This window comes from Leptodactylus fuscus, chromosome 3, assembly GCF_031893055.1.
Source record: "Leptodactylus fuscus isolate aLepFus1 chromosome 3, aLepFus1.hap2, whole genome shotgun sequence".
Classification (NCBI taxonomy): domain Eukaryota; kingdom Metazoa; phylum Chordata; class Amphibia; order Anura; family Leptodactylidae; genus Leptodactylus; species Leptodactylus fuscus.
In genome coordinates this window covers 84,076,803-84,089,381 of record NC_134267.1, presented here as the reverse complement: position 1 = coordinate 84,089,381, position 12,579 = coordinate 84,076,803, and the positions used below count along the sequence as shown (strand labels likewise).

The following is a 12,579-nucleotide window of genomic DNA, read 5'->3' as shown; positions in this document are numbered from 1 at the left end:
CAGGTTAGGTCATCAGTATGTGATCTGCGAGGGTTTGAGAAACAGATCCTGCACAGATCAACCTGGAGGCTGCTGCAACAGGTGTCAGACCTCCATAGATCACGTACTGAAGACCAATCCCGTGTGTTTGTCATCAGTATGATAACTCGATTTGGGGCTGGACAAGCCCTTTAAGCTTATGGTCAACTTTTGCTGTAGTCTCTTAGACTGGCTGACATTGAGAGACAAATGTAGTGACCGTATCATTTATATATAACCCCTTTAAGATGTATAATAGGATGATACAAGGATGAAATTATGTCAGATTGAATAAGTGTGAGGGCATGATTGTGTTTCTCTTACAAAATCATGTTTTTTCTTCTGCAGCTTTACTTAGTAGCTCTGCTGGATTTGCACTGGTAAATGAACACACTAAGATCTATTCTTAGAACTGCCTTCGAGTAAATAATCCTTGAAGCTGCATTGGTTTTAAGTAATCCAGGGGGTGGTGCCCAAGTTGTAAGGGATTCTGATGTAGCGATGATGCTATTCCACACTGGTTATGCTGAACAGATATCCTGTATACCTTTGTAGCTCTCTCAAACTACAGTGGACAGTCATATGTAGAGTATCATTTCTCCTAAGCAAACCTTAACACATGACATCAAAAGATCCAGTAACAGGAGCTACACCTGTCCTGTAGTTCTGTTGAAATATTTTTATACACTGGGGTGACTAGTAAAGTTTATGTTTTTCTTTGTAGTAGAGCCAGTTGAATTGGCTGTTAGTCATGTTACAACAATGTGGCTGTGATATGTATAATGCACTATGAGCCATCTATAATGGTGCTACGATAAGTAACACAAAAAGTACTCCCAGGTGAAATTGTCATCTGTAGATATAGAAATATAACAGCTTGTGTATTACAAATGTGCTGTGCAGAGAATTGCGACTGTCTTTTTAAACTTTAATGACTTTCTTTTGGTTTTGCTTATTTTATGTCAAGACTTCTCCTGGAGGTTTTAGCAGATTCTGTGTGTTGTTTGCATCAGTAACAAGAAATGTCTTGTTTATGGCCACATGCAAGAAAATATTATTGTCATACAGAGATAATAAAGATAATCTAATTCTGCTCTATAAAGAATGATATTTACAGCATTGCCAGGGCTCTTCCTGTTGCAAATTTGCTCATTATGGCTGTGTAATCAATGGTAACATAACCAAGTAGGCAAATCATATATATTAATGTAGCACTGCAGTTCCCAAGAAATTGTCATTAAACATTTTATAACATATTCATTTTAGTTCTTGGTATACAGTACGGACCAAAAGTTTGGACACCTTCTCACTCAAAGAATTTTCTGTATTCTCATGACTATGAAAATTGTAGATTCACACTGAAGGCATCAAAACTATGAATTAACACATGTGGAATTATATAAAAGTGTGAAAAAACTGAAAATATGTCTTATATTCTAGGTTCTTCAAAGTAGCCACTTTTTGCTTTGATTACTGCTTTGCACACTCTTGGCATTCTCTTGATGAGCTTCAAGAGGTAGTAACCTGAAATTGTCGTCCAACAGTCTTGAAGGAGTTCCCAGAGATGCTTAGCACTTGTTGGCCCTTTTGCCTTCACTCTACGGTCCAGCTCACCCCAAACCATCTCAATTAGGTTCAGGTCTGGTGACTTTGGAGGCCAGGTCATCTGGCGTAGCACCCCATCACTCTCCTTCTTGGTCAGATAGCCCTTACACAGCCTGGAGGTGTGTGTGGGGTCATTGTCCTGTTGAAAAATAAATGATGGCCCAACTAAACGCAAACCGGATGGAATAGCATGCCGCTGCAAGATGCTGTGGTAGCCATGCTGGTTCAGTATGCCTTCAATTTTGAATCAATCCCCAACAGTGTCACCAGCAAAGCACCCCCACACCATCACACCTCCTCCTCCATGCTTCACGGTGGGAACCAGGCATGTAGAGTCCATCCGTTCACCTTTTCTGCGTCACACAAAGACACGGTGGTTGGAACCAAAGATCTCAAATTTGGACTCATCAGACCAACGCACAGATTTCCACTGGTCTAATGTCCATTCCTTGTGTTCTTTAGCCCAAACAGTTCTCTTCTGCTTGTTACCTGTCCTTAGCAGTGGTTTTCTAGCAGCTATTTTACCATGAAGGCCTTGCTGCACAAAGTCTCCTCTTAACAGTTGTTGTACAGATGTGTCTGCTGCTAGAACTCTGTGTGGCATTGACCTGGTCTCTAATCTGAGCTGCTGTTAACCTTCGATTTCTGAGGCTGGTGACTCGGATGAACTTATCCTCCGCAGCAGAGGTGACTCTTGGTCTTCCTTTCCTGGGGCGGTCCTCATGTCAGCAAGTTTATTTGTAGTGCTTGATGGTTTTTGCAACTGCACTTGGGGACACTTTCAAACTTTTCCCAATTTTTCTGACTGACTGACCTTCATTTCTTAAAGTAATGATGTCCATTAGTTTTTCTTTACTTTTTTTTACTTTCTTTTTTCTTGCCATAATACAGATTCTAACAGTCTATTCAGTAGGACTATCAGCTTTGTATCCACATGACTTCTGCACAACACAACTGATGGTCCCAACCCCATTTATAAGGCAAGAAATCCCACGTATTAAACCTGACAGAAACCATTTCAGGTGACTACCTCTTGAAGCTCACCAAGAAAATGCCAAGAGTGTGCAAAGCAGTAATCAAAGCAAAATGTGGCTACTTTGAAGAACCTAGAATATAAGACAGATTTTCAGTTGTTTTACACTTTTTTGTTAAGTATATAATTCCACATGTGTTAATTCATAGTTTTGATGCCTTCAGTGTGAAACTACAATTTTCATAGTCATGAAAATACAGAAAACTCTTTGAATGAGAAGGTGTGTCCAAACTTTTGGTCTGTACTGTACATGTAGGCAAAGAAAAAACAAAACCGGGAACCTCAAAAATTCTCATATTTTAGTTATGGAGAGTAACTGGAAATTTGTAGGATTTATTCTCATGTTTTAGTCATATCCTTTACCTACCACATTATACTGTATTTTCTTGCTTCAGCTCTTTCGGGAGGCCTCACTAGATAATGAAACATGGCTTTGAGGATCTAACTTCTGTAACGGGCAGGGAAAGTGGACCTACTGCGTTAACACCTAGCCAGTTTAACTGTGGTCTGTTCCTGAGGGTGTTGTCCAAGTGTTTTCCTGATTTTCACCTTTCAACTTCTGTGCAGGGATCTGGATTTCTCTGTAGGGAACCACCTGGTCTCTACCACTATGTATAGGTGACAGCTGACCCAGACTAATCATACACCAGTGAGTAGGGATCAGGCCAGAGTTACCCCTGGTTCACACTAGCATATGTATTCCGTCTGGTTAGAGTTTGCATGGAGTCCCCCAGACGGAATACAATTGCAATTTCAAGCGCTGTGCTGTAAAAGCACACGGATCCCATAGACGATAATGGGGTCCGTGTGCTTGCCGCGCACTGCCCTCAGGAATGATTCATGCGGGCAGTGTGCGGCAAGCACACGGACCCCATTATAGTCTATGAGGTCCGTGTGCTTTTACAGCACAGCTCTTGAAACTGAGATTGTATTCCGTCCGGGGGGACTCCATGCAGACTCTAACCGGACGGAATACATATGCTAGTGTGAACCGACCCTTACTAAAGCTATGGAGAAAAGTCAGGGCAGGCAGTGTTTATTAGTTATGTTAATCCAATCAGAGGCCAAGTCTGGCAGCACATATTCAATAAATCAGGCATGGGCAGGGCTTATAGCATAGATTTAATACTGTAATCAGGCAGTAGTCAGGGCTGGCAGGACAACTTCAGTTCAGGAGACTGGCAATGGTCAGGGCTGGCAACACAGATTCAGTACATTAAACGAGCAGTGGTCAGGCCTGGAAACACAAATTTAATACAGTAATCAGTCAGTAGTTAGGGCTTGCAACACAGATTCAATACAGTAATCATACAGTGGTCAAGACTGGCAGCACAGTTTCAATACAGTAATCAGGCAGTGGTCAGGAGTGGCAGGACATATTCAATACCTTAACCAAGCAATGGGCAGGGCTGACAGCACATATTCAATACAGTAAGCAGGCAATGGTCAGGGATGGTAGGACAGCTTCAATATAATAATTAGTAAGTGGTCAGGACTGGCAGCACAGATTCAATACAGTAATCAGGCAATGGTCAGGGCTGGTAGCACAGATTCGTAACAGTTATCAGGCAGTGATCAGGGCTGGCAGCATAGATTAAGTGCAGTGATCAGGGTTGGCAGTGCAAATTCTATACAGTTGCCAGGCAGTGGGTAGGACTGGCAACACAGAATTAGATCTGAAAAGCACAACCAAGATCATTTAATTGGAGGCAGGCAGGGTGTAGAGACACTTTTGCAGCACTGCAGCAAGCCAGGAAGGTTTTTGCTCTGTAGGAGTGGCTTCCCTAAAAAGCCCACAGGTGCAGTGGATTGTCTGGGAACAGAATGCAAAGTTTCGAATTTCTTAAAGGGCCAATACACCCTTCAAGGAAGGACTGGAAAGTAGTACCCATAGGTAGGAAAAGCAGTGTGGCAGACAGAGTGAGGGCACAGACACATACAGCCAGGCAGAGCAACAACATCTATTCATCCACAAAAGTTTAAGAGAGGTTCAGCGATATCTCCTGGCTTATATTTGACATTTCAAGGTTTCTTGGTTTTAGGTGGAAGTCACAGCCTAAACTATGGAGTAAAGAACAAATAACTGTGCCATTATTATTTAAACTATTGCAGTTCACACTACGACGTCAGACAGTCAGCTGTCATCTACCGTGTGTTAAATTTGCCCAAACTAGTAGTGACAAGGGTTGTTCTTACTTTTGGCCTCATAATATATGTATGCTTTTTGTCAGGTTGCATTGTGCTATCTTGAACAGTCAGAGTGTACTAAACCCATTCCCAAACTTTTTCTGGCACCAAAGAATATCGTATGACATGTCTCTGCTTAATAGGTTTAACTATTAATCTCTTTCGCAGAAAATGGAATAATTTTCCAGAATAAAGAGGGACAGATATCTGTAAGCACAGTGACCTAAGAGTAAGTTATTCACATAGTATGAGCCATAAGGAATAGCACTAACAGGATGATTTCATTGAAAAGGCAGACATTTTATCATACCAGTTCAGCTCATGCTATCTTCTAAAACAGTGTTTCCCAAACTGTGCTCCATGGAGCACCAAGTGCGAACCATCTACAGGTGCTCCGCGATATGGCGATAATAAACGATTAACAATAAAAAACTGATAGATGTAAAGGGTTTCACAATTAAAATACTGGTTCACGTGCACTCCTAATATTCCACCAGCGCGGCACTATGGTCTGTTCGGCGAATAAACGAGCCCGGTGGATTAACGCTTCATGGTCAGATGGCACTTCCACACTGGTCTTAGACTGCCCTTCCCGGCTTAATATGCTGGTCTCGTATATTCACCGAACAAACTGTACCTACGGACAGAAGTGCTTTAGTCATCTTTCATGCTCGTAATGTGCGGTCACTCGATCCTTGCTGTGTCAGTTTAGTTTGTGCAGTATTTCCAGTTATTCGCCACATGTTATTCGAAATACATACCTAATTTGGTTTTTCAGCAATGGATCACTGGTTGAAGCCTGGATCCTTTAGAAAAGCAGTTAATACCACTGACACAGACCCTCCAGTAGGAGCAGCGGCTTCAACATCCAACAGGAATGTTCAAATATTAGGTTAAAAAGTTAAAATATGGATGTTGTGGTTATCCAGAACCAGATTTGGGTGATAAGACTTTTCAATTGCAGTGTTGAAGAGATTGCTGAGGCTGAAATAATTCAATTTTATATATAAGATCTGTGGTTTCAGGATTTTTGTTTTTCATTATATGTAGTTAAGTTCCTTATTTTTTAACTGTGACTGAAAAAGAAAAAAATTTGAATAAAGTTAATAGAAAATGTAATATCTAATATCAATTTGTTAGGAATGTTAAATATTATAATATTACAATATTCTCTAGCACACAAAGAGTTAAACTCTACTGACATCACACTTCTATATTCTGGGTACATGGGTGCGGTTAAAGTACACCATTTTAGAAACCTCCTTACATAGCAACAAGATGGAAGACTACACCCTCTCTCATGAATATAAATGAGTAAGAAATACACGTCTGGCTCTCTTTGGGAAGACCAGGGTGGGTGGTCCTGGCAGGTGGTCATTCATGGAAGACGTGACCAGCCTAAGTCCATCAACCAGATGACAAGCATGAACCAAGCTCTAACTACAAGATACCCAGATGAAGAAATCTAACTTCTCTGAAGATATAAGCTTCTGAGACATTGACTGATATTTGTGTTATTTTGGTCATCTTCCCTGTTCCGGTGTTTTCCTTCAAGATGTTAATAAATCAACCACATGTTTCATAACAAGTTGACTCCTCCCATCGTGATAAGGCCTCTCAACACGTGGTCACAAGTTTCACCATAATACAGAATATTTTACAGACCCCCCCCACCCATTAATAATGTCGCTCGCTGTCTTTGGTTCCTATGTAGGTTTTAGGTAAAGTATGTTAAGTGCTCCCTATAGAATTTCTGTCCTGAATAGAGCTCCTCGACTCAAAAAGTTTGGGAAACGCTATTCTAAAACATCCATGCATACTATCTGAAAATGAATATTGTGCCTCATTTAAAGTGTCTAAGGAGATGATTTCATTGCTCTGTCCCCCAAACTGACACCAACTCATATATCTGTCTTAAGCCAGGGGGCCCCTGTAGCGTAAACATCGCGATTTGGCTTCGTCATTTTACAGTACCTGCAAAGTGGATGGTATTCTGGCTAATCCCATCCACACAGCACCGCACCTCCCATGAGGCGACCTGAAGCGAGCGCTTCAGGCGGCGCTATGCCAGGGCCTCAGGGAGGGCGGCATTTTTACTAACCTAAGCCAGTCCAGGACAAGCTGTCCTGGACTGGCTTAGCACCGAGCGGTGGTTTGGGGAGGCCACTGGAGCAGCGCTGCTCCAGCAGCCTCCCCTCACGCACAGGCAGAGCGCAGACAGCCCCGCCCCCTTCGAGTCGCCACGCCCCCTCCGCTAAGCCACGCCCCGACCCGCCCCCTCCCGGGGGGGGGGGCGGCTTTCTGTAGTTCGCCTCAGGCGGCAAAAGGGGCTGGTTCACCCCTGCATCCACACATTGCAGAGAAAAATGTGCGGCAGAAATGTTGCAATTTCAGAAATGCTTGTGTTTTAATAAATCGCAGCATGTCAGTTATACTTGCGCAAATGCTGGCGTTTTCCGTATAGGTATCATTGGGGCAGAAAGTTTCTGTGAAAAGTGCTGCGTAGTGGGATCTCTAGATTCTTTATTCTTCATTTGAGGTCTTTGTAGCAGGACTCCCACAGTACCCAGCAAGTCTGTTGTGGAGAATTAAGAGACCAATGCCCCTTCAGTGTTTCCAGCCATTCACTGTGCAGGGTCTTGCTTTCACTGTGCTGGGGAATTGCTGAAGTGACCTCTTTGTTCTCTGGATTGATTTTATAGATTGAGGTCCCAAATGTTAGTCCTACTAATTTGGAAGTTTTGGTATATCCTAGCTAAGATGACCCCTTAAAGTGCATACTTGGAAATTTTTTAGTTGCAGCGGTACATTGCGGGTATTTCTCTACAACAGTGGTAATCATGGGGTGGACTCGCCAGCTAGTAAAATAAAGGGTAATGCTGTATCAATGCATTCTGTGAAGAAGTCATCAGAAGAGTGCAGGTGCAGTTTATGGCAGCCTGTAGTGTGTCCCTGCTACCTTATGGCACATGCCTCAATGACTGTGTCATAGTCGTGCTGACAGGACACAGGCAACCATAAACAGGGGATTCAGTATTCCCATAAGGGATCTATTACACGTGATAACTACTCATATTCTTTTTCACAAGGGTTTCTAAAGTGTTTTTTCCATGTCAATCTGCCATATTGTTACATTGTAATGTTTATTTTAAGCTGCAGGGAACCACTGAGAATCCCCTATAGCTTTAGGTATTTCCTCATTGTACAGATGGTAAGGAAAGTAAGTCCATGGATAGTAATTGACTGTCACGTAAGTCTTTGGTACTTATTTCATTTTTGGGGTTTTGCCATTTATTTTTTCAGCACATTGTAATTTTTTTTACATGTCCAAAATTAATGATTCCATAAATTTATATTAATGTTCAAAATTTTTGTAGCTTGATAAAACTTAATAGCTACTGTCCATCATTTTCCTGGACTTCTGCACCGCGGAAACAACCTCTTTCGTCATACAGGTTAGCACCAGACAACCAAGGCTTCTTAACATGAAAAGTATTGATCTTTTCACTGAAAGATTACACAATCTGGACTGTGGTAATATATGTGTGCAGACTAAGTACACAAAACTCAGGAGAGGCTTTCCAGGGCAGTGTAAAATATAATGGCCTTTGTGACATATTCAAATAAACCTGTCATGGTATTTGCATAGGACATGTTATATCAGTTTTATAGTATTGTTTCTTTTTGCTTCTTCTAAACTACTTCATTTTATATGACATATGATTAAGTCATTTATAAGAAGCTCTGATCTGTGAAGATGGGGAATTTATAACAATACCAAGCCTACAAAAAAATCTGTTTTACATAAAATTATACAATTTACATTGTTATTACTTTTAAAGATGAACCAATGCATCATTTCTTTAACGGGATCCTATCATTCACACACTATTTTTTTCTAGGTACCACGTCAGAATAGCCTTAAGAAAGGCCATTCGTCTCCTACCTTTCGTTGTCTTCTCCATGCTGCCGTTCGCCTACAGTCCCAGTTTTTGTAAGTATGCAAAGTAGCTCTCTCGCCCCAGCGCTCAGACAGCACTTGGGGCATCCCCAATGCTGTGAGAGAACTCTCCATCTTCATCAGGAGCGTCATCTTCAGCCTCTTCTTCTGGTGGTGGCTTGTAACTTCTAGGCCTCAGGCCTTGGGCAGAGCAGACTTCGCATGCCCACAGGCCACGAGAAAATGACTGCTTACAGAAGAGGCTGAAGATGACGCTCCTGACGAAGATGGAGGCGGCGCTGGAGAGAGTTCTCTCGCAGCATTAGGGACACCCCCAGTGCTGTCTGAGCGCTGAGGCCTGCCCCCAGTGCTGTGAGAGAGCTAATTTGCATACCGACAAGACCCGGAATTATAGGCGAACGGCGGCACAAAGAAGACAATGAAAGGTAGGAGACGAATAGCCTTTCATAGGCTTAGGCTTTGGCTATTCCGACGTGGTACCTAGAAAAAATAGTGTATGAATGATAGGATCCCTTTAATATGGAGCACCAAACCTGCAATCCTCCAGGATATTTTTGGTCAAAGTTACTACAGTGCTCAGTTGTAGATGTCCCCTATTTTGGTGAGCAAGAACCAACCCAGATAGACGTGCATGTCTGTCTTTCTGTCTATCGATGGATTCTGTGTGTTTTATTGAGAACTCTTAGCGTGGCTTTTTTGCGCAGCTAGCTGCGACGGGATGCCGATGCAATACTTTGGCATCCCACCGCAATATCCCGCTCCTGACTAGGCCCGGATGAATGGGCTTAATCAGAAGGGTGTCTCGAGCCATGGACGATGCAGCTGATTCAGCCGCGGAATCAGAGGAATTTTGCTTTTTTTTTCTACTAGCTGAAAAAAATCACTAGAAATAGCAGAGAAAAACTGCCAGTGACTCCCATTGCATTGAATGGGAGTTGTTTTTACATTCAGATTTTGAGGCGGATTCAAAATCCGCCTGCAAAAAACCCTGTGTGAACATACCCTTAAACATACTATAGGCTTCCATTGTGCAGAAATGTACTAAGAGTTTCTTTTTTTGCACGCATTTCACAAATTTCCCAAGCTTTTAAAAATACCATTGTCACACTTTTACAATTACAAATATTTTCATAATATACATTTAGTTTCATTAGATAAAGGTGACATTATGGTTGGTATCTTGAACCATGGCATATTGTACAGCAAGACCTGACATTGCTCTAAGAAATGGTGTGGACAGAGCCTAAACATGTCATAAGAGCAGTCTATTTTATAAGGTGCTTTGTCAGAAGTGAAAATCTGATTTGTAGCTGCTTAGTAAAGACAAGCTCGAGTGCAGATGCTTAGATGTAGGGTGTTCAATGGTCTCACCCCTGCATATATAGAAATGGTTACTGCACAATAACCAGAATGTATTTTAAAGAGGATAATGTGGACACAATGTCGAGCTTGGAAGTGAGGGCTCTCTCATTGGTTTCCTTGCTGGCGTACAGCATGAGAGGTTTAGCTCCATGGAAACAAGAAGGGAGATTGCATTGAAAAATACAAATGAATGGATGCGAAATGATAGTTTGCTGTGCCCTATCGGTAAAGTATAATGGCCACCAGCAAATTGTTCATGACTGTGTACTTTCTTGTAATATTTTTTGCTCTGGTCTACATACACATTAGTATTATATTGTGTGTTTGGAAATGTTTGTAGCTTTTTCTATGCTCAGTACAAATGTATGAATTGTAAATTGTTTAAATTGACATACAGATTTAGAGTATGTGGCTTTGCTGCTTTCACATTCTAAAAATTTTTTCTACCAGCACCAATGCAATATTGCTGCCAAGAAAATCAACTTTTAGGCTAAGGCCCCACATAGTGGCCCGCAGCAGTTACTGTAAAATGCTGTGGTTTTTGCTGTGGTGTTTACGCTACATGGGGCCCTGGCCTTAGGATGAGGCCTCATGTTGCAGAAACACAGCTTTTTTATTGCAGATTTTGCGCCGTTTTTTTTTTTTTAAGGTAAAGCCAGGAGTGGATTTAGCAGAAGATAGAGCTATAAGAGCTTCCCTTATATCTTCCATCCCCATTGTAGCCACTCTTGGCTTTGGCTGAAAAAAAACATAGAAAATCTGCAACAATAAAACCCCTGTGTTTCTGAAATGTGCGGCTTCAGCCTAAATCAGTGCTCAAATTAGCTGTGCAGTGCACCCAGATCATGGATTTGGCTGCCAAAGTACCCATTTTTGCCTGTGATCACCACTCCGTGACAGGTGAGCCACAGTCATGACTCGGGTGCATGGAACAGCTATTTTACATGCAGATTAACCATTGATTTTCTCCACAACAAGGCTGTAGAAAGACGAAAAGCGGGGTTCACTTTGTCACTAGCAATCTCTATTATAACTCATAAGTGATGAAGAGGAGATTGCGGTATTGATAGACTCCATTTAAGATGTTTCTCATTTTTCTCATCAATTATGGCTCTCTCTTCCTTTTTCTAAATATACTTGTGGCTACTGTTGCAAATATCTAGAGCACATAGCCTCCTTCAGATGTCAGTTTACATTCAGTTACAGGGGTTATTAAGCCATGAATGCCATTCACAATTCTGCAGTCTTCCAACATTCCTTGCTAGGTCAGTGTTTATCCAGACATATCCCTGTAGTCATCTTTACACCAGACTCTATTCAGTGAGCTTCTGTAAGAAAAACTAAGGTTGGCCATGCACATTTGATATGTAGACTTTATCTCATAATACACAAGTAAGCCACTCCACTAACATCTGCTATCAGGAAAGAATTGGAAGATTCCATATCGATAAGAAGGTCTGTGGGTTTAGCTGATATTAATATATTTAGTATGTATAGCACTAAAAGAGGTCCATTCACCAGGTTTTAAAAGCACAATGACATGCATCATCTGATAGGCCCCATCAGCTTGAGAATTTTTTATTTTTTTAATCCAAACTATCCCAGATATATAAACCTCATCGGTGTTGATGCAGATTAGGGTGTACTAACCAATGGATGGAACACTGTTGTTTCTCTTGAGATGGTGACTCTGCGGTGTTATGAGTGTTGTCACCCACTTAGCTAATAGACCCTAATTTGCATAAAAATAAAAGCTTATATCTTTCGAATGCCTAAAAAGATTTGGATTAAGGCTGGTCTTACACGACCGTAATGATTCTACGGTCCGCATGTTGCTGATCAGCAACACTAGTTGCTGATCGGCAACATACACTCCGCAGATGTCCGTGTCCTGCCACACTCGCCCATAGAGTTCTATGGGCGAGTCCGTGCAGTGCCGCAATTCATGGGCATTACGGACTTGCTCTATAAATTGCGGACCACGGTTGCGGCCCGGCCACACCACGGATAAAATATCCGGTGGTGTAAGAGGCCGCATTGAGTATAATGTGTCCACAAATGGTCCGCAATTGAAAACCCTCAATTGCGGACCATTTGCGGACTTAAATTACGGTCGTGTAAGACCAGCCTAACAAAACACCAAAATACTCAAGGTGACAGCGCCTATCAGACACAGTATGGCATTGGGCTTTTTAGACCTGATGACAAGCCATCATTAATAAGATGTTTGACTTTTGCTTCTTTGCCCTTTACAGTAGGAATTTAGTTGATTCTTTTGTCGTCTATAGTATAAAACATAAGGAAACTCCAAATTTCCTATTAGCTTACCCATTTCCTCTACGCTAATTCATTACATGTATTTTTTAACAAGGAAATTTAACTCTTTGATGTGCTTACTCCAAATAAGATGAAA

The 12,579-nt window shown here is 41.7% G+C and overlaps 1 protein-coding gene across 2 annotated transcripts in view; it reads left to right on the top strand.

The window, feature by feature from the left end:
* HIVEP2 (HIVEP zinc finger 2) overlaps positions 1-12,579 on the top strand; it is a 167,079-nt gene that overhangs the window by 40,898 nt on the left and 113,602 nt on the right. The window lies entirely within an intron of this gene.